This window comes from Schistocerca serialis, chromosome 9 (genome assembly GCF_023864345.2).
Source record: "Schistocerca serialis cubense isolate TAMUIC-IGC-003099 chromosome 9, iqSchSeri2.2, whole genome shotgun sequence".
NCBI lineage: Eukaryota > Metazoa > Arthropoda > Insecta > Orthoptera > Acrididae > Schistocerca > Schistocerca serialis.
Window position 1 is genome coordinate 379,069,208 of NC_064646.1, and position 18,577 is coordinate 379,087,784.

An 18,577-nucleotide genomic window follows, 5' to 3' on the forward strand; every position below is an offset into this window, starting at 1 on the left:
GTAGAGTTTTGTCAGGACTGGCTCTCCCATGGCAGTCAGTAGTTCTAACGGAATTTTGTCCACTCCGGGGGCCTTGTTTCGACTCAGGTCAAACTCTTCACGCAGTATCATATCTCCCATTTCATCTTCATCTACATCCTCCTCCATTTCCATAATATTGTCCTCAAGTACATCACTCTTGTATAGACCCTCTATATACTCCTTCCACCTTCCTGCTTTCCCTTCTTTACTTAGAACTGGGTTTCCATCAAAGCTCTTGATATTCATGCAAGTGGTTCTCCTTTCTCCAAAGGTCTCTTTAATTTTCCTGTAGGCAGTACCTATCTTACCCCTAGTGAGATAAGCCTCTACATCTTTACATTTGTCCTCTAGCCATCCCTGCTTAGCCATTTTGCACTTCCTATCGATCTCATTTTTGAGACGTTTGTATTCCCTTTTGCCTGCTTCATTTACTGCATTTTTATATTTTCTCCTTTTATCAATTAAATTCAATATTTCTTCTGTTACCCAAGGGTTTCTACTAGCCCTCGTCTTTTTACCTATTTGATCCTCTGCTGCGTTCACTATTTCATCCCTCAAAGCTACCCATTCTTCTTCTACTGTATTTCCTTCCCCAATTCCTGTCAATTGTTCCCTTATGCTCTCCCTGAAATCTTGTACAACCTCTGGTTCTTTCAGTTTATCCAGGTCGCATCTCCTTAAATTCCCACCTTTTTGCAGTTTCTTCAGTTTTAATCTACAGTTCATAACCAATAGATTGTGGTCAGAGTCCACATCTGCCCCTGGAAATGTCTTACAATTTAAAACCTGGTTCCTAAATCTCTGTCTTACCATTATATAATCTGATACCTTTTAGTATCTCCAGGGTCCTTCCATGTATACAACCTTCTTTCATGATTCTTGAACCAAGTGTTAGCTATGATTAAGTTGTGCTCTGTGCAAAATTCTACCAGGCGGCTTCCTCTTTCATTTCTTAGCCCCAATCCATATTCACCTACTACGTTTCTTTCTCTCCCTTTTCCTACACTCAAATTCCAGTCACCCATGACTATTAAATTTTCGTCTCCTTTCACTATCTGAATAATTTCTTTTATCTCATCATACATTTCTTCAATTTCTTCGTCATCTGCAGAGCTAGTTGGCATATAAACTTGTACTAATGTAGTAGGCGTGCGCTTCGTGTCTATCTTGGCCACAATAATGCGTTCAGTATGCAGTTTGTAGTAGCTTACCCGCACTCTTATTTTTTTATTCATTATTAAACCTACTCCTGCATCACCCCTATTTGATTTTGTATTTATAACCCTGTATTCACCTGACCAGAAGTCTTGTTCCTTCTGCCACCGAACTTCACTAATTCCCACTATATCTAACTTTAACCCATCCATTTCCCTTTCTAAATTTTCTAACCTACCTGCCGGATTAAGGGATCTGACATTCCACGCCCCAATCCATAGAACGCTAGTTTTCTTTCTTCTGATAACGACGTCCTCCTGGAGATCCGGATGGGGGACTATTTTACCTCCGGAATAATTTACCCAAGAGGACGCCATCATCATTTAACCATACAGTAAAGGTACATGCCCTCGGGAAAAATTACGGCTGTAGTTTCCCCTTGCTTTCAGCCGTTCGCAGTACCAGAACAGCAAGGCCATTTTGGTTAGTGTTACAAGGCCAGATCAGTCAATCATCCAGACTGTTGCCCCTGCAACTACTGAAAAGGCTGCTGCCCCTCTTCAGGAACCACACGTTTGTCTGGCCTCTCAACAGATACCCCTCCGTTGTGGTTGCACCTACGGTACGGCTATCTCCCTCCCCACCAACGGCAAGATCCATGGTTCATGGGGAGGGGGGAATGTAATTCATCAGCGACTGAAGAGGTTTTCAAAATATGTGTTTGATTTATTCTTAAGTATTGTCAACTATTGTGGAACACTTATCAGCTTGCATTAATATAAGAGGTAGAGAAGACCCGCAGAGAGCGGTGTTCTTTTAATCGGCACGAAAGCGCTACTCAAGTGGCAGACGCTACAAGGGACGCATTGTGAACCTTTGAGAGTTTTCCTATTGAAAGTTTGCCCTAAGAAGAATCGGGAAACATATTACTTCGTCCCACATACGCCTAGCTGACGATATCGAATGTTTTTGCTGAAGTCTAGTAGTGTCAATAGTGGGCCTCCCTGCTGTCCATAGCACGTCCCATGTCATCATCTACCTTAATTAAAGTATCTGTTATGCTGTTCACGAAAGCAGCACTGCGATTTGTCATATTAGTTATATTTGCATAAGTGTCAGTAATCCGACCGTGAATAATATATTCTAGGGCTTTGGATACATAGGCTAAGATGCAGATTTGTCGCTAATCACAAGGTGATTTCTTTTTTCCTTCCTAGGGGTAGTTAAGACTATTGTGTGGATGGCATGTATCCCATTCAGGAGAATAAACGAAGTACATCAGTTTAGACAGGTGTTATATGCAACATTCTATATCATGGTTACGCTGAAAGCGTCGTTGCCTACTGCTTTAGACCAGGTTCTTTTTGTTGCTTTCCTTATTGCGTTTTTTGTAAAAGAAAGTGGTAGGTGTTTCGGTGAGGCAGACTGGAGATACTTCTTGGTGTTAGTTCCTTGCGTCATGGTGGTGGATGAGTGCTGAGAAAAATTCATTTTGTTTGTAAGCTGAGACCTAAAACTCCGTTTTAGCTTTTCCGATACCGAAGCAACAAAGATGTTTCCAAGCATCATGGGTGTATACAAAGGAACGAGCTTCCTAATTTTAGTATTTCCTTACCCTCATTAAGGACTTCTTATATTCTTTGTAGCGCTCAGGTTTCAGATTTTCTTTGAAAGGTCTGTGAACAGCATCCCTGTTGTTCATCATTTGACGTAAGTCAGTTTTCAGCCAAGGAACAGAACTTTTTATTTTATTTTTACACCGGTTATACCTGTAGGAGCATTTTTGTTGGTTGGTTGGTTGGTTTGGGGAAGGAGACCAGACAGCGTGGTCATCGGTCTCATCGGATTAGGGAAGGATGGGGAAGGAAGTCGGCCGTGCCCTTTCAGAGGAACCATCCCGGCATTTGCCTGGACTGATTTAGGGAAATCACGGAAAACCTAAATCAGGATGGCCGGACGCGGGATTGAACCGTCGTCCTCCCGAATACAGCATTTTTGTCTTCGAGTGCAGTGAAGTTATCTGTGGGTACATGATTTTTGGCGTCATTTGAGGCCTCTCTATTTGATGCCATTGTGTATCTGGGCAGTCATCTATTAAAGCAATACGATTAATATGTCGAACGTTCCTGCAAGTTAAGTGAGATTATTTGTGCGTTGTGATGACTAGACCAGGAATATTAATGTAAGTTCACTTTGTAAGCAGGCTTTTTAGGTTTTTATGTTGGTAACGTCACCTAGCGCTCTGTATGAAAATCACTGACTGTGCTGTGTGCAGTCTGTGGCTGGTTTGCATTGTTGGAATTTGCTATTGTAGCAGTTGGATGTGAACAGCGCGTAGCGTTGCGCAGCTGGAGGTGAGCCGCCAGCAGTGGTGGATGTGGGGAGAGAGATGGCAGAATTTTAAGAGCGGACGATCTGGACGTGTGTCCGCCAGAAAGAGTAAATATGTAATACTGTATATCATGAACTGATATATATAAGGTAAATACATTGTTTGTTCTCTATCAAAATCTTTCATTTGCTAACTATGCCTATCAGTAGTTACTGCCTTCAGTAGTTAGAATCTTTTATTTAGCTGGCAGTATTGGCGCTCGCTGTATTGCAGTAGTTCGAGTAACGAAGATTTTTGTGAGGTAAGTGATTCATGAAAGGTATAGGTTATTGTTAGTCACAGCCATTCTTTTGCAGGGATTATTGAAAGTCAGATTGCGTTGCGCTAATAATATTGTGTGTCTGTTTAGTGTTGATCAGAATAGGTAAAGAGCGAAATGTCTGAGTATGTTCAGTTCTGCTCAGCTGTCTGAAAATCAAATAACGTAAGAGGTTTATCAGCACAGTAATTCACTAAGTTTTCTAAGGGGACGTTTCAACTTTTTCACCAATCGAAGTGACTGCTGAGGCTCCTGTACACTGACAACTCCTACGTCTGTACGAACAGGGACGCTAGTCCCAACAAACAGTGTTAGGAACGCATACATAACTACGGAAATAATTACAAATATGTATATGCAAAACACTGATTCATGCAGTAACACAAATATTCCATTTTCATATGATAGTTGCACAAACAGTCCTAAGCTGAGCCTACTGCCACATTCAAAGACTAAGTTCAACTCGCGAACTGTGTGTAAAAGAGCACCTTCCGAAGCTTGAGTAGCGGAAGGATGGGTGAGGAGCTGCGTGGCACGTCCACGTTGTAGGTGGACACAACTGTGGTGAAATTTGGTGCCAATGCAACATCATTAACACACCTTACACGTCACGTGAACTTCTGAACACCTTTCGCACGTGTCGACGCACTGCTGTTTGAAGCGTCGCTAAGCCCGAGGATGACGCCGCAGAGCGTCATGCTTTTGCACCATCACAGAGGAAGGTTGCAGGCACCTTTAAGCCAAATTTCAAAATTCAGTGTAGCATTGGAGGAAAATTAAATCAACCTTTAATTCTTTTACGCAGTGTAGTTTCTGTTATCCTGGTGACCTGTGCAGAATAAGCCGTTCGATCTGCTTGTCGTCTCACTCCGCCTGACGAGCAGGCTGTCCCGCGCTACGTGTGATGGTCAGCAGTAGATATGCAACCGCGCGACTCGCAGTCGCAATATGCTACCTCCCCGCTCCTCCCCAAGTGGAAGTATGTGGAGCGTTTTCTTCGTCTACTCTCACGGCTGTGTCTCTGCTGGTCTCCACGCTGCAACTGCTGAGCACCACCTCCATGGGTTCTGGTTGCTGCAGGGGCAGCCGCGCGTTCTGAGGCCTGTTGTCCTTAGCGTAAGTAGTGTGTAAGCCTAGGGACCTATTACCTCAGCGGTTTCATCCCATAGGAACATACCACAAATTTCCATAACTCCTACTTACCCTTCAGGATAGATCCATTGTCACCATCTGAAAATGAAAAGAGTTTATACTTTCTGGAGTGGAAAGTCGTAGACGGTCCTCATGACTACGATGGGCACCCTATTTTCAACAATTATGATGTATGGTATGTTGCCCAGTTTACATGCTACTGTTCCTGAGTACCATACAACCTTCCTTTGATACACCTCTAAATACATTGTTTTGTTTCTTTCAGCGGTTACTTCATGCTTTTGAAGTGCTGTTAGGCAATGTTTAAGTTCTTACCTTCCTTACATGGAGCTGGGGACTTTTCCTTATGGGGAGTTCTTCCGTAGGATATGAGTAACAGCATAAGGGTATCATCTTTATTGTGTTCTTAGTTAAGTTTCTTCATTAGTGGTTTGAAAATTATGATGAATCTTTCAGTTACACCATTGGATTCAGGATGAAATGGTGTATTACGAAGATGCTGCATTCAATTTTCCACACAAAACTCTTCAAATTCTCTAACAGTAAATTGTGTGTCAATAGTTGTTAGTTATTCAATAGCTACTGAAAATATCTTCCTTAGTATTCGAACTATGTTCGCCGCATCTGCCCTTCTCGTTCTCACAATGTATGGGAAATTAGTACAGATGTGTTCTAGTGTGGTCCAATTTTTTCCTAATAACGTCCACCATAGTCCAAGTGGATTCTACGCCAAGGCTTCGCTTCGACGCGTTAGGCAACTGAAAGCATGACTTGAGTCGAGCAGCTTGATATTTCCTCCATTTGTGCAACATGTTTTCTGTGGCCTTCTCTACATCTTTCTGGCAGAAGTGTTTTCTTTCTATTTTTTGATAGTGCATACTCCCCAATGGCATCTGTACAAGAGTTTTAATACTTCTGATTTGAGTTCTTCCAGAATGAGTACTCGCACTTTCTCTTCTACTGAGTGTAGGGCGATGAACCCTTTAAACAGTGACAGTGCACCAGTTCAGGATGTGTTAGTTGTTTCTTAGACAATAGCCATTTAGTCTCTGTGAAATATGTCAATTTCGATAGCATTTCATCGTTTCTTACTGCTTCTTCTATTATTTTTGCGTTTAGTGGTAGCCCTATTGTCACCTCCCGTAACAGGACGTACGTGATAGGATATAAGCGTTTATGTGTTTTGAGGAAGTGTGATATTCTGTTTCATAATCGTATACTGATAGCACCAGTTTAATTTTAATTGAAAGTCTCTGCCAGGTAATGGCAGATAAATATGATATTGCTGTGGAAGCACTGCCATATTGTAATCATCCGCCGATACCGGCAGCATCTTTCAATTAAAATGTTCTTCCTTGTACGGGAATTACGTAATGTGTATGCGAATACAGGTTGTGACGCAGAAAAGACGATATATTCTAATGGTGGCATTTCTGTTTTTTTTTTAATTTTTTTATTATTCTGGCTTTTAAAATATTTGAACTCAAATGTAAGTCTGAGCAAAATTAAAATTATCTTTGGCTAATTGAATCTTCAATTAAATCAAGAAAAATTACGTACTTGAAAAATCATGTAAAAATATTTTGTAAATATTGAAATTGGAATTTAATTACCACCATCATGATTCATATTTTTTTAGGTAGGCTCTCTACTACCGGGATTGACTGTTGGCGAACATAATTTTGGGACGTGATTTACGCCTAAAAGCTACCGGACTTCGTTTTGTGAAAAGTAAAACTTTAGATGCAGGTTCTATTCGGAATGCAAGCCAAACGTTTTACACTGATTGGTGCCGTTAATACGCGATCATTCACTAACAGACATCCGCACACAAAGCAAGCCACATTTAACTATCAAATTCACGAAAAAAAGCTGAGGACAAAAGGTATGATTAGTCGTAATAAGAAACACAATGAAATTAAATAGGTATTGTTATGCAAAATGAGCACAAATAACAAAATCTCTACATAACATTGACCAAGCATTGCCTTATTTCGACCGTAACAGACAATGGCTGACCAGGAAGATAGAAAACAAAAGGTTGTGAGTCCTTGTTCGCTTAAATTACATAGATAATATAATTACAGAAATATTCATTTCGTTGTAATCACAGTGTTTTCTTTTACTTTTTCAGCGATAAAATCGTCTAAGCGCTACTGCGCGAAAACACACAGTCACGAAATCCGCTAACACTTGGGGGAACATCATAATATGGAAGTCTGGGTCTGACTGTGAGTCGTACACAGACAGATAAGGCGGTTAAGGTACCCACTCATGTAAAGCGGAAAATCCGGATTCTTTACCCTGTCCAGCACAAATTTCCATTGTCGTTATTCCCTTATAGAGTTTACGGTTGTCCTTATTTTCAACTGCGAATACATTCCATGTATTTCATAACGGCTTTAGTTTCCGCACTGCCAGTCCATTCGGACATGACCGAGCGGGGTGGCGCTGTGGTTAGCACACTGGACTCGTATTCGGGAGGACGATGATTTAGGTTTTCTGTGCTTTCCCTAAATCGCTCCAGGCAAATGCCGGGATGGTTCCTTTGAAAGGGCATGGCTACCTTCCTTCCCCATCCTTCCCTAATCCGACGGGACCGATGACCTCGCTGTTTGGTCCCCTTGCAACGGTACTTTCGCGTTCTCGTCAATACGGTACCAGAACGTTTAAGTTCTACCACTGTAAAGACAGAAGATCCGCGATTCGGAATGTCTGAACCGTGTAGTGATTAGCGGCAGGAACGCTACCACAAAATCAAGCAACACTGACATTCAAATCGACTCTCGGAGAGAGATTTTAACCGTGTTCAACTCAATGGTAAAGTATCGAACTATTTTTCTCCGAATAATACAGTTTGGGGGGAAAAGCAGTGAGAATATTTACTTTTGGAAACCTTTTATCAGACAAAGCCTGTTATAACAATAAACTGTTTCGCTTAATAAAACGGCCGCCAGCCCAAATAGGGCACAGTGTCTACCCAAAAAGATGAAGTCAATTTTCGATACTGAATAAATAACTACTTCCATTTACTACGGTCACTTGGCAATAAGTACTATTAATCCCACTTTCTGTTACTTATTGAATTTATCACTATACTTCAGTAATTATTTAAAGAAGACACACATATGTTTCAACAAGGATACAAAAAAATCTTAATCTTGTAGCTATCATTCATATGACCAAAACTATTATTTGACATGACTAAATTTCATTTCTTTAGGACTGTTATTTGTTAACGTTTTACCAACACCGATATTTTTCTGGCTTTCTTTGACATGGAGAAGCAACACGAACAATTACTGTTAAGATTGTTGCAGTTAAACAATTATGTTTCTTTACTTTCAGAAATACAATTGAAAACTTATCCTCATGGTCACGCAAAGCGGTGGCCCTTAAACTGATACGTGCAAACTTTAGTATTTAATAATGATTTTCATAATTTGCTACCAAAACAGCACTCTTGCCAGTAATTTACTATTATTCAAGCTTCAATAAACATAGGGATACTCGGAATAAATTCGTTTAGGTAAGGACCCTACTGAGGTACATGACATAGGAAAACCACGGTTAAACACAAAGGTACATTTAACACTTATATTCCACTGACTGAAGATGGATGGTTTATACTGTGATACACTTCTAAATAAAGTACTTTGCCTGTTACTGATGTCGAAGATGGCGTAAGGCGGTGCTGTGTAGTAACATTGTGCAGGTACGGCTCTTGATGTACATAGCTCTGTCTTCCCCTTGGTGCCGACAATAAAATTGCAAATTTCTGAGTTATTAATTTATTGCCGTACTGCGTACTGCGAGGCCGAAAACCCAGTCTTGCAGGTAAATTCGGGGCCTCTAATGCTTGCCCAATGTAATGCATGTTCACCACTCACAGGGCAGCTACCGACTGTATTAGCCACTTGCAGGCCTAATCTCACTCGCGCGCCCCACCACCTTTTCCATTCCACCACAGAACGGAGTTCCGTTCTACCTATGATCCCTACACCTTTTCAATTTACACTTCTGCTTACAAAAACCCTAAGTATGAACCATCTACAATTGCATGACAGCATATACATATAAAATTGACATAATTAATTACAGTTGTACTTGAAATATTACATAATTATTTACAAAACATGTTTTAATACATTTATTTCACCTACGTCAAAGAGGTTATTTTAAATAGATAAACTACACTAAACAAAAGCTTACTCTCGTTATAGTATTTGCTTAATTTTTCAAAATTATTATGGAACAAAAAAAAAATTTAAAATATACAGATTAATGGCAGTATTATATTTACAGTAGCATTACACACTATCGCCAATCAATCAGTCAACCTTCGGACACGCTTGTATGTCCGAAGCAAGATTGCATCGTTCTTCTTAACAACATAGCCACTACAATGTTGTGTTACAAAACAGTTACAAGTGTCATCCAGAGAAGGAACCAAATTCGATAAATAATAACTACAAATTTTTATACAAGTGCATACTGACTCGTAAAATCACCTTTAGACATAAGGCTCTTTTCTAGAACAATGTGCATGTCACCAAAAATACCAACAGTTAAAGTGCATAATTGATGGTAGTAGCCCAATACCGGAGGCCTTTCTCGTAAAAATTTAGAATAAAACTCACACGACATTGTTTTCAGCAGACATTTACGAGGCCAGTGACATGAGCCGACTGACTAACATGTGCAGGCACTGACGACAGGTAAACTATGGAAAGCGGCGCTTTCTGCGCGAACGAATGTGCACGTAGCCGCACTGAGCAGACAGTGCCTAATTCAGCAAATAAAGTGGTTAACTGCTAAAATTAACACATAATAAAACTAATGGAAATAGGAAAAAGGTTGGAGGTGGAGGACAGGCTGGGAAGGCGGGGAGGGGGGGGGGGGGTGTCGAAGGGAGGCGTAAAGTCATGTGGCAAGTAAAAAGCAAGCAAGCTCAGGTAAACAGTGCGAATTATTTGCGTATGCGTGTGTCAAGCAGCAAGAGAATAACTTATAAATAAGTATGAGAGCGTGCGAAGTAACAGTATACTTTGTAATAATTTGTTCAATAGGCCTAGTTTCCTTCTGAAACTGATTTCCAATCATACCAAGTTTCTACACGAATCGTTGCTGAAGCGCAACCCTGTTTAAAATCTATATATTATTGTTCTTTAATTTCGGTTTCCTTGAAAAAATTGGTTAGACATTCTACTTTTTGTCATTTTAGACACCAAGTTTTGAAACTTCTATACCTTTCTTTTGAAAATTCTTTTCTATGCTAAATTTTCTTTATAGTGTCCTGCCTAAATCAAAGAGTCCTTGAGTACTAATAACAAACTTTCCTAACTGTAGTGAGCCCGTTGTATTTGTCCGTCTAATATTGTCGCCAGAGAAACGAGACTATTGTAGCTTCAATTCGTTCCCAGTCGATGTATGAGGGCGTGCAGAAAAGTAATGCTTCCCTATTTTTTTTTAACTGGTGTAGTTTTTTTTAACGAAAACATCTTCGTTAACATTCTACATCTTTATATTTAATGTCTACATATTTATTTCCCAATATAGTCACATTGGCGATGAACACATTTCTCCCACCGAGAGACCAGTTTGTTGGTACCGTCACCGTAGAATGTTTGACTTTGTTGACAGAGCCACAATCTCATCTACGCTTGCAATGCTTCATCATTGTCAATGTGCAATCCTTAAAAGGTGCTGTTTTTGGAAACAGATAAAGCTCTGTTGCACATGTTGAGGTTAGCACCTCCATTTCCTTCATTACGAGTACAAACAACCAAGTGTCGCACATTAGTGTCGTCGAGACAATAATCACCGTACATAGTTTTCATTCTTTTATGGATTTCGATTGGAGGTACGTTTTCTGCGGTAAGAAACTCGATTACAGCACACTGTTTCTCACATACCGACGTAGTTACGTTGCAGACCGCCCGCCATGTTACACGCTACAATTCGGAGCCCTCTACCAGCAGAGGATTGCAGTTTGCGTCAGCGAAGCGGGAAAGTCGGCCTAATAATACCCAGGAAAGCCGGGCTACGCTCAAATTGACACGCGTATAGCACGTGTGGCCTGACACGGCACTACAGCACGACGCGTGCCGAGCTGATCCTGTGCATATTGAGACCGTACATACACTTTGCATGCGCCGGTTGGCGACGCTCTGCACCGACAGAATCGAAGCGCTCGCACCCTGTAATCTTTCTCATACGATTTTACAGAAACTATTTGATTTTTGCTTTACTTCTAGTGTTATACGTCAGCTTCGTGGCGAAGTGGTCATACTAATTATCGTCGTGTGGCGAGGACCTCCCGGCGGGTAGAGCCTACACCCCCCCCTCCCTCCCCCCCCCCCTCCCTCCCAACCCGGCATGACAAGCCACGCGCTGTCCACTCAGCTACGGCGGCGAACGTACTAATTGTGATATACCCATTTAAAATATAGCGCAAAATTCGAATGATTTGCAACGAAAAATACGGGTCGATATGATTTTGTGCTTGGTGCTTATTATAGCGTATAAAGCAAACTTTCGAATAGTTGGCTTTGTTATATTGAGATGAAAATTGTGGTTATTAACTGAAACTGAGTGTCCAGTGAGTATTGTTTTCCTAACTGTTGAAAGTTATAAAAAAACAGGATTGTAAAAAGAATTTAAAAAAAGGATTTTAGGTGCATTTTAATGACCTGTCTGCGTGAGAAAAATATTAAAGTAACTTTTTCAAATAAGTTGCACCATTTTTTCTTTTTTATTTGAGAACCATGAATTCCTATCATTAAAAACAGCTGTAACTCAAAGGGTGTATGAGTCACATCATTCTTTAGGTACAAAAAATGATTGTTGTGGAGATGATAAAATCTGAATAAAATTAGTATTTTTTACCTCTAATACAGTGTCCGCCAACCACAGTGGCCCATCACCTCACTAAAAGGGTACCATTGAGCACCGAGTATGCTGATGTTCTCTGACCCTCTCCCTCGTCTTAAAAACAGGGCTCTAAGGAGTATTTCTAGGTCGTTCCTGATACGGTTCAGACTTGAACGCCAACGTTAAAATAACGAAATTAGAATTGTATTAATACCTTCAGCTGCTGACGGGGACAGGTGAAAATGTGAGCCCTGACTGGGACTCGAACCCGGGATCTCCTGCTAACATGGCAGAAGCTCTATTCATCTGAGACACAGAGGGCACAGAGGATAGCGCGACTGCAGGGAGACCCACATTCTCAAATTGTATGTCCACACACTATGTCCGAAAGAACAGACACCATATAAGTATAACGTTAATATATGTCTTGATTTGTTTCGACCTGGAAACTGTGTGGTCAGTTTCATTGACGGTACTTGGTGTTCGTTCAGTAAATTTTTGGTTGGTTACGACGTGTGCATGGTGTTGTTATCTTGTGCAGTGTGTATGATAAACAAGTCTTCTGCTGCGTACATTATTTCCTCCAAGCCCATCCTCAATTAAATTAGAAGGATTTCTCCCGTTCCAGCAGCAGTCATCCAACCCCAATAAGTGAAACTTTTTCCACTTCATCGTGCTGTGGTAACACTGTGCTCCGGAGAGTAACGAATGTTTTCGGATCACCATGTAACGAATCTGCTATCCTCGTCCGTATTAAAATCTTTTCCGTGCGTTCATCGCACCACGTTTTAGAGGGCTATGCCAGCTGGAAGGTACTGGAGACAAAACTATATTGCTGCATCTTGATTGCAAGATGTAATTGCTTGTTTTCTGTCAGCTTTCCATGGATTGAAACCAGGAGCATGAATAAGTGGATAGACAATTATTGCACCCACTAGCAGATCTAGATTTATGCCCACTTCAGTAGCTGATTCGAATGAATTCTCGACATTACCGTCTAACATGGTTTAATCTTGGTCCTTGATAGTTGCTTTATGGCTTCCAGCTTTTTCGCGAGCATAGAGACGTTCTTCGCTCTCCTCTTGATGTCTTCTTATTTATGTTTTCGCAGTTATCGCTGATATTTCAGCTGCTGCTGGTAAACCTTTCGGGGTGTGAGGTCGTGGTCCAAGAAACTCTTCTGTTCCTGACGTTTCGTCCAGGACTGCGTTGGACATCCTCAAAGGCGCTTCTCCGCTGAGTCTTGCCGACTGACCGGTCGGACGTCAGAGAGCGACATATATGCTGTGGAAAAGAGGGCGTGGTCGAAGTAACACGTGATGAGCAGAGATAATACTTGTCAAAGATAAAACTTAGCAATAGATTGTCGTCTTGTCAAAAATAACAATGTCTAGCGATTCTGCTGAGCTATTGTCCATATGTAGCTAAGTTTCATTGCCTTCACTTTCCTATTAAAATTATCCTGATGCATATAAATTTCAATGGCTTCTCTACATAGTCGTGGATAGTAATTTAACGTTTTAGATAAAATTTCTGTTTCAGAAAACTTCACTTCGTGGTTTCCTGACTGAAGAGCATGCTCTGCTAGAGCTGATTTCTCTATTTTTCTAGTCTGCAGAGACTTTTGTGCTCTGTTAGCCGTGTATTTACGCTCCTTTTGGTAGTTCAGATATAAACTTTACCACAAGTACCCGGAGTTTTGTATTCACCACACGTAGACAGAGGAGGGCGTTTATCCTTCACAAATCGGAGTACTTGTCTGTAAAATCTTACCTATTTGATCCGTTACTTTTTTAATAAAGGGAGGGAAGCTGTATTTTTTCGACGTTGTGGCTCATCCTTGTCCTTCGGTCTTCTGTTCCTTGGTCTCAAAATTCTCTTTACATCTTTCCCTGAGTAGCCATTTTCCTCGAAGGCCTGCTTCAGATGTTTTATTTCAGCGTCCAGGAGTTCTGATGTGCATATCCGTTCGGCTCTATCGACAAGACTTTTAATGATATTATCCACGACTATGTAGAGAAGCCATTGAAATTTATAAGTATCAGGATAATTTTAATAGGAAAGAGGAGGCAGTGAACCTTAGCGACATATGGGCAGTAGCTGCAGAATCGCTAGACAATCTTTAACAATACGACGATCGATAGTTAAGTTTTATCTTTGACAAGGATTATCTCTGCTCATCGCGTGTTACTTCGACCACGCCCCCTTTTCTAGAGTAGCTCTCGGACGACCGACTGGTCAGTCGCAAGACTCAGCAGAAGAACGACTCTGAGGATGTCCAGCGCACTCCTGGGCGAAACGCCAGGAACAGAAGAGTTTCTTGGACCACAACCTCACATCTCGAAAGGTTTATCAGCAGCTTTGTCATCCGATCGTGAAAGCCTTCATTCTACTTCAGCTGCAACTTCGTTAGTTTATCTTCTGTGGATCATTTGTACATTAATAGTAATGATATAGAACGATTCACTCTACATTTATATTACACATTTGTATGTAAATATGACTCGATTCTGACCACTTACAAATGTTTTTCTTAAATACAGGCGTGAATTAGTAATTCCTGCACACTATCTCTTACACACTACAAAAATTGGAATCGTTCTACAGAGTTATCAAGGACAAATTTTTTCATTGGGTTTTTCAATTTTAACTTTGCTGCCTGTCAGACATTTTATGTGGTAAGTGAGCAAATATTTTGATCGCAACATTCTGAAGTCCTTTTGTATTAATGACAGTATCAGTGTAGAATAATGAATGTCACTTTTCTCTTCTAGTATTACAGTTATGTACTTCATGGGCTGTAGTGGGTTATTTATTATTTTTATGTATTTCCTCCGAGTGTGTTACGTTTATCGTTGGTGTAGTACCTCTAGGTGTACAGAACTGAATATGTTGTCCCTTTCGTAATTGAGAGTGACACCATTTGTAGAGAAACACTAAATAATGCTTTTTAAGAACGTTAGTTACCATTTATTACGTAACTGTGAGTATGTAGGGATTGATTTCCACCCTAGTGTCCGCTGCTTCTGCAATACAAGTGATCAGTAGATCACCTTCCCACGTACTGACAGTGCGCCCTCTAGTTACCTCACACACGAAAGAAACTGTTCAAAACATCTTCTACCCATCACTCATTTTCTCGTCTTTATGTCGCTGTTTATAACTCATTTGTAGTAGGCCTATGGAAGAGACGGGAGGGTGGAGGGGGGGGCGGGGGCGGGGGTACATCTCTGACTGCAGTGCCGAAAGTAAATGCGAGCAGAGCTCGCGTTTTATTTACAAATCTGAGGAGTAAGGAGGGCTAAGCACTGTTTCAGTGCCCGACAGCTATCACTGTTTTCATATCTTTACTGCTTTCCTTGACCGTGGCATAGCGAGAAAAATTGAAGCAGCATGCAACGAAAGTCGAACTAGCACTAAGCATGTCATATGCTTGGAAAAGCAACCAGGAGAGCTTCTGTAAAGTTTGGAAGGTAGGAGACGAGGTACTGGCAGAAGTAAAGCTGAGGGTACCGGCCGTGAGTCGTGCTTCGATAGCTCAGTTGGTAGAGCACTTGCCCGCGAAAGGCAAAGGTCCCGAGTTCGAGTCTCGGTCGGGCACACAGTTTTAATCTGCCAGGAAGTTTCATATCAGCGCACACTCCGCTGCAGAGTGAAAATCTCATTCTGGAAACATCCCCCAGGCTGTGGCTAAGCCATGTCTCCGCAATATCCTTTTTTCAGGAGTGCTAGTTCTGCAAGGTTCGCAGGAGAGCTTCTGTAAAGTTTGGAAGGTAGGAGACGAGGTACTGGCAGAAGTAAAGCTGTGGGTACCGGCCGTGAGTCGTGCTTCGGTAGCTCAGTTGGTAGAGCACTTGCCCGCAAAAGGCAAAGGTCCCGAGTTCGAGTCTCGGTCGGGCACACAGTTTTAATCTGCCAGGAAGTTTCAAACCAGTTAGTATTTCAGCGCAACCACACAATGTAGGTTGGATAATGCCATCTACATCGTGTGTACACAGGATGAGTATTTTTATCTTGAGACTACGAAGTATCTCAAACACTACGTATCGAATGAAAAAACGGAAAATTATGTCTTCAATATTTTTAAAAATGTTGGAACCCTTCCCGCCTCGCAGGGGGTGAGATGGGGGGACACTTTGAAATCTTAAATAGAACTTCCCATTATCATTGTAGAATCTGATTCCACAAGAAAAACTACTTTTGTATGTAACACTTTTATCTTTTCGCAGCTCTGTAATCGACAAATACAACTGAGTTCGAAGATGCTATAATCTAGAGAAAAAGACATTGGATCAAAAACATAAAATCACGCATGGATGCCAAACGACTCGTTGTTTTGCAGATTTTTCCGTGCAGCTCTTCTGAAACATTCGTTCACGCATTATTTGACTTGAACTCACAGCGTGCACATGATTCAGGATTAACAACGCATGTCAATAAATTACATCGGAAACACTTCTCAGCTGTATCGAATCGAAAGTGCATCGAAGTGGGCAGCGATATTTTTGAGCACTTACTGTGAAATAATTCTTATAAACAAGCATCTCGTTGATGAGGGGTCAGAGGACACACCTCATACAAGCTTTTTTCAAAATTACTGAACAAATCTATCGCGCATCAACAAAAGATACGAACGACAAAAGATACAATAGTTACCTATTTTTCCCATAGAAACCGAATTTACAATAAAAATGCGATGTTGCTTTTTAAAATTTGATAGCCGCCTCCCACCCCATCCCCTGGGTATGGACCATTTGGTATCGCCGAGTAGCATTTTTAAAAGCACTGAAAACGTTTCACAAGCTGCGACATTGTCGCGAATAAAACAGTGACCCGAATATACGAGGTGTGATTGGAAAGTTTTAAGAATGGGCATGTAATTGAACAATGGTGGTACTTATATGCTACTGTGATGCGTCTCCTTCAAAATAGTCCCCTTCTGACTGAACACACCAACTCCAAAGGTGTTTCCACTTTTGGAAATATTCCTGGAAATTTTTTCCTGAAGTGTGTTAAGGACGCTTCCTTTATTTGCCTGGATGTCTTCAATCGAGTCAAATCGCTTCCCTTTCAGTAAAAATTTCAGTTTAGGAAACAGGTAGAAATCGACAGGGACCAAATCAGGGGAATATGGCGGTTGTGGAAGCACAGGAAGTTTGAATTTGATCAAAAATTCAATGATGGAGAAGGCACGATGAGCCGGAGCATTGTCATAGTGTAGCACCCAACTCCTGTCTTTCCACAATTCAGGTCTTTTCTTCCGCACCTTTTCGCACAAACGCTCAAGGACACATTTGTAGCATTCCTAGTTAATTGTCAGTCATTCAGGGGTACATTCAAGATGCACGATACTGGTAGAATCGAAAAAAATCAGCTTCTACTGACTTTGCCGTGCTTTTTCGGTCGTGGTGAACCTGGAGTCTTCTACTGCGAAGACTGCACTTTGGTTTCAGGATCATATCCACATACCCACGAATCGTTTGCAGATGACGCTGTCGTTTATCGACTAACAAAGTCATCAGAAGGTCAAAACAAACTTCAAAATTATTTAGAAGAGACATCTGAATGGTGCGAAAAGTGGCAGTTGACCCTAAATAACGGAAAGTGTGAGGTCATCCACATGAGTGCAAAAAGGAACTCGTTCGGTTACACAATAAATCAGTCTAATCTAAAAGCCGCAAATTCAACTAAATACATAGGTATTACAATTCCGAACAACTTATATTGGAAGGAACACATAGATAATATTGTGGGGAAGGCTAACCAAAGACTGCGTTTTATTGGCAGGACACTTAGAAAATTTAACAGGCCTACTAAGGAGACTACCTACACTACGCTTGTCCGTCCTCTTTTAGATTATTGCTGCGTGGTGTGGGATCCTTACCAGATAGCACTGACAGAGAACATCGAAAAAGTTCAATGAAAGGCAGCTCGTTTTGTATTATCGCGAAAATATGGGAGAGAGTGTCACGGAAATGATACAAGATTTGAGCGGGACATCGTTAAAAGAAAGGCGTTTTTCGTTGCGACGGAAAGTTCTCACGAAATTCCAATCACGAACTTTCTCCTCCGAATGCGAAAATATTTTGTTGACACCGACTTACATAGGGAGGAACGATCACCACGATAAAATAAGGGAAATAGAGCTCGTACGGAAAGATATAGGTGTTCGTTCTTTCGGCGCGCGCTATACGAGATTGGAATAATAGAGAATTGTGCAGCTGGTTCGATGAACCCTCTGCCAGGCACTTAAATGTGATTTGCAGAGTGTAGATGTAGATTCGTAAATCGCATCTGAATGTCGGTTGTTTGTGAGAAGATAGTGTCATACCCCCTGTAAGTAGGAAAAATGTCTTCTAACAAGTCTCTTTCTCTCTGTCTCTCTCTCTCTCTCTCTCTCTCTCTGTGTGTGTGTGTGTGTGTGTGTGTGTGTGTGTCTTTGGTGAGCTCTAAGATAAAGCACGGCCCAATGTTTTTCGTAGCAGATCAGTCATAGACCATAGCGTAAAAGTGTGTTCATTTATGTCGGTAGCGCCGTATTTTCCTCTGAACATGTCATTCATCCGTAGCTTATATCGGATACGAAAAGTGGGGGGGTTAATTGTAAACCTCCCTACCGTCATTCATATCGTTTGCGGTATAATACAAAATTCTGGCGGCCTAAGTTGGAGCCCTTTATCATTACAAAAACTGCTCTCCTCAACACCGCCTTCCATATAAATGGA

The 18,577-nt window shown here is 41.2% G+C and overlaps 2 non-coding genes across 2 annotated transcripts; both read left to right on the forward strand.

Moving 5' to 3' along the window:
• Positions 1-15,378: 15,378 nt before the first annotated feature.
• Trnas-cga (transfer RNA serine (anticodon CGA)) lies at positions 15,379-15,453 on the forward strand. The gene has a single exon. It is a non-coding gene; the product is annotated as a tRNA-Ser (tRNA).
• Positions 15,454-15,678: 225 nt separating this feature from the next.
• On the forward strand, positions 15,679-15,753 carry Trnal-caa (transfer RNA leucine (anticodon CAA)). Its single transcript has one exon. It is a non-coding gene; the product is annotated as a tRNA-Leu (tRNA).
• Positions 15,754-18,577: the final 2,824 nt, after the last annotated feature.